Below are 4101 nucleotides of genomic sequence, written 5' to 3' on the forward strand. Positions count from 1 at the left end.
ATTCATCGTATCATGCCGGAAAATTCATCGGAACATGCCGGGAAGATTTATCGGGTTATGCCGAAAGATTCATCGGGTTATATCGGAAGATTCATCGGGTTATGCCGGAAGATTCATCGGACCATGCCGGAAAATTCATCGGAACATGCCGGGAAGAATTATCGGGTTATGCCGAAAGATTTATCGGGTTATGCCGAAAAGATTTATCGGGTTATGACGAAAGATTTATCGGGTTATGCCAAAAGGATTCATCGGGTTATGCCGAAAGGTTCATCGGATCATGCCGGAAAATTCATCGGAACATGCCGGGAGGTTCATCGGGTTATGCCGGAAAGATTCATCAGGTTATGCCGGAAGATTCATCGGATCATACCGGAAAATTCATCGCATCATGCCGGGAAGATTTATCGGGTTATGCCGAAAAGATTCACCGGGTTATGCCGGAAGATTCATCGGGTTATGCCGGAAGATTCATCAGATCATGCCGGAAAATTCATCGGATCATGACGGGAAGATTTATCGGGTTATGCCGAAAAGATTTATCGGGTTATGCCGGAAGATTCATCGGGTTATGCCGGAAGATTCATCGGATCATGCCGGGAAAAAGGTAAGAGTCCTCGAGTTATGTCGGGGAAATCATCGGGTTATGTCGGAAAAGGGAAAGAGTCCTCGGGTTATGCCAGGGATTTGGATAGAAAAAGCTCATTGGGTTATGCCAGGGAGATCCGTGGTTTATACCGGGATAGTTGAGGAATGAGGTCATATGCTACCATGACTTGTTTTTCTTTTGGGGATTTTCATTTTATTTCTTGTCTCTTTTTTATTTCTTTTTTATTTATCAAAATGCATGAAAGAATTCTGGGGAAATTTACTTTTGGTTGTTCTCCCACTGCAAAGCTGGTTCAATGCTCGCGCATTCACTTCTTTTGGGATGTACCTGCTTCTTGCACGGCTGCTTTGGTTCGCACCTGTCTCAATTTTCTTAAACAAAGAAAAATTGTCAGTTTGAAAACGGCGGTTGGTTTGGGGGCCTTGACCGTTCCAATTGCTCTGTCTTGGCCTAACACTTGTTGAGAAATTCTGCCATTGATTGGATTTACATACGAAACCCTTTGGACTACTCAGACTTGCGTTTCCAGATTTTGTGACGATTTGCCTTGTAAGGCTTTGGTTCTTCCGTCCCGTTCTGCTTGGGGATTTTTGGTGGGGATTTTATTAGGGAGACTCTGTGGGGATTTGTACAAGGGAAGCTCCGTGGATTTGTCTAAAGTGAACTCTGTGAGGATTGTTTTTTTTTTTAAAGCAGACTTGCTGGGGATGTGCTGGGGCGGACTTCTTTGGGGAATTGTACAAGGGGAGACTCCGTGGGGATTTGTAACAAAGGGAGACCCTGTGGGGATTTGTCGGTTTTGTGTCAGGGATTTCGATCCTTAAACCTAAATCGTAGTGGCTAATCGCGTGGGACTTAACTTCTCCAACTTTATTTTGCCTTCGTAGGCTCTTCTTTTCTTTCGAACGTCTTTACTTTGGAAGCAAATCAACTACCATGGCCAGTCGGGATGGGACTGACGCGCCACTGAGGCCGTACATTTTATTTGATTCTTGCCAAACGGGGCCCTGTAAAAACCGGTCCTGTCACCTTTCTTTGTAATTGTTACGAAATTAAGAGTTAGATCAAAAGGGACTCAGAGAAAACTATGTAAAGGAAAGCATATGAGTTTAAAGAGAAGCGTCCCTTTCGGGGAGAAAAGAAGGACTTATCTGGAGTGTATGCTGGCTTCAAACTGACATGACATGCCTTTTGGACTGGATGCCCGACCTTCAAGAACTTGCATTTCCTCATGAATCAAAACAGATCTGTGTTTTCAAAACCCGGGAACCTTGCCAGGACTTTCTGAGGTGGAATCATCTTTTTGGCCGACAACGCCCTTTGCGGGTTTTCGCTAGTCGACCTCTCTCATTTATCTTCTTACTGTCGCCTGATAGCACTCTTTGTGAGTTTTTACTAAACAAGCTCTCTCATTTTCGATTTCTCTTCTCGCGTAGCCTCACGGTGCCCAAAGGTTTTCACCGACAAGACTCTCTCATTTTATTCTTCTCATTTTGTTGTATCCGACCCGAATAATTCCATCTTCCCATTTTGAAACGCTTTGCTGATTGATCAGAAGGACTTGGACAAAGGCTTGGGGTGAAAACAATGTGGATTGAACTACAACTTTGGAACCTTTTGGGCGGGATCATTGCCGAACCAATATAACTTCTGCCCCAGTTTTACTTTCGGGGGACTTCCTGGATTTTTGTTTTGGTGTGACTGAACCCCAAGGAGAGGTTGCCTACGTATCCTTTCGGAATCAAGTCAAACGTAGTTCAGGCAACTTTTGTTTTTGGATTTTTTTTTTTCTTTTGTCCTTTTTTTTGTATATATATTTTCTTATTTTTCGAATTCTTTCTTCTTCTTCTTTTTTCACTCTTTTTTTTTAATTTTTTTTTTTTGTTATTTTCAATAATTTTTCAGGTTCCAAAGAGGGTAATCAAAGAAGAGTAACCGGCTCAATTGGGTTTGCAAAGGGTTGATAGTGTTTGGGTGGCAAGAATGAAAGCCTTCGTCATCTCAAACTGTGCAAAGATACCGCCAGAGCGATTTAGACATATCACTGCATCTGCTTTCCAAGCAGGGTTGACGTCATTTCCTTCGACGTCGCCTAGATACGAATGCTCCTCTTGGCAATATTTTCCAATGACGTATGGACCCCTTTTTTGTTGGTACAAATGCTCGTGACAAACTGCAGTCATTAAGGTTAACATTCCGTACGGGTCTAAACCCATTTACTGCCCTCAAACTCTGCTTTAGTGACGGACATTTTCCAAACCATGAACCAATTTTCTTTAGTTGTTCCTATTTTTCAAATTCTTTATATTTCAAATTTTGACTCATTATTTGAAGTCTGACGGATTTCTCGTGATCCGGGCATGAAGTCCGCAAGCATGTCATGTTATTTTAAAGCTGCATTATCAGAAATTGAAGAGAACACAAAAAGAAAACATAGAAGAAGAAAGTGAGCGATGAAACAAGATTTCATTTCTTGGAATTTTGGGGAAGATAAAGAAAAAAAGTCGACATTCAAAAAATTAAAAACATGAAACTAAAGAAAACATCTGAGTCACGCCCTGGGGTAGCTCGTGATGCAGAGAAAGTGGCAAGACAGGTTCATTAGGACTTCCGTTTGATCAAGAATGGCGTAGCCTTCCAGTTTTGAAGCTTGGCGCTTGGTCCCATGTACGATACTTCAGCGGTGCTAGTGCCCTTTCCTGGCTGGACCATGTGTACTTCGCATAGCGTTTCCCTCATTGCCTCACATATTTCCTCACTCTCTTCGAGCGGGAACACCTTATCATCTTCCTCTTTGCTGTATTTTGGCTTCTGTGGTATGCGTCCAACAAACACTGGCTCGTTCGGCCGAGGTGGTTTGATCGTCCCCCATACCATATAGGCCTGCTTGGATACATCAATTATTCCTTTTTCTTGCTCCGAAGTTGCCCCGGGCTCCCTTTCTGTATTAGCAATAGCAATTATGGCTTTAAGCGCCGGATTAATTTCCTCGTCTTCACAAATCATCCCAATTATCGGCCCGTTGTTATGGGCGGGCAGCGGATTATTGGTAACATTTGGGACATCCTCGTCTCTCAACACAATCTTCCCTTGGTCTAACAGATTCTCTACAGCTTGTTTCAATGTCCAGCAGTTATTGGTGTCGTGCCCTTCTACCCTTGAATGGTATGCACATCTGACACCCCGTTGATATGATGGTGATCCCGGGTTCTGCCCGTTTGGTGGTATAGGCTGCAACAAATTCATCTAGACAAGCTTAGGGAATAGGGTGGAGTAGGGTTCACCGATGGGTGTATAGTTGGGTCTCCTGGGTGGTTCCCGAGGACGGAAATTATTTTGAGGAGGTCGAGGATTGTAGTGGTTTTGGTGAGGAGGCTGATTTCTGGGATGTGGAGCTTGGCCCCGATTGGCTGGCTGTGACCGCTGGACGTAAGGTTGGGTGCTCATGACCATGTAGGGCTGAGGAGTGTAGGCCACATTTTGGTGGGGGA

The sequence above is a fragment of the Nicotiana sylvestris genome, chromosome 6 (genome assembly GCF_000393655.2).
Source record: "Nicotiana sylvestris chromosome 6, ASM39365v2, whole genome shotgun sequence".
Lineage (NCBI taxonomy): Eukaryota > Viridiplantae > Streptophyta > Magnoliopsida > Solanales > Solanaceae > Nicotiana > Nicotiana sylvestris.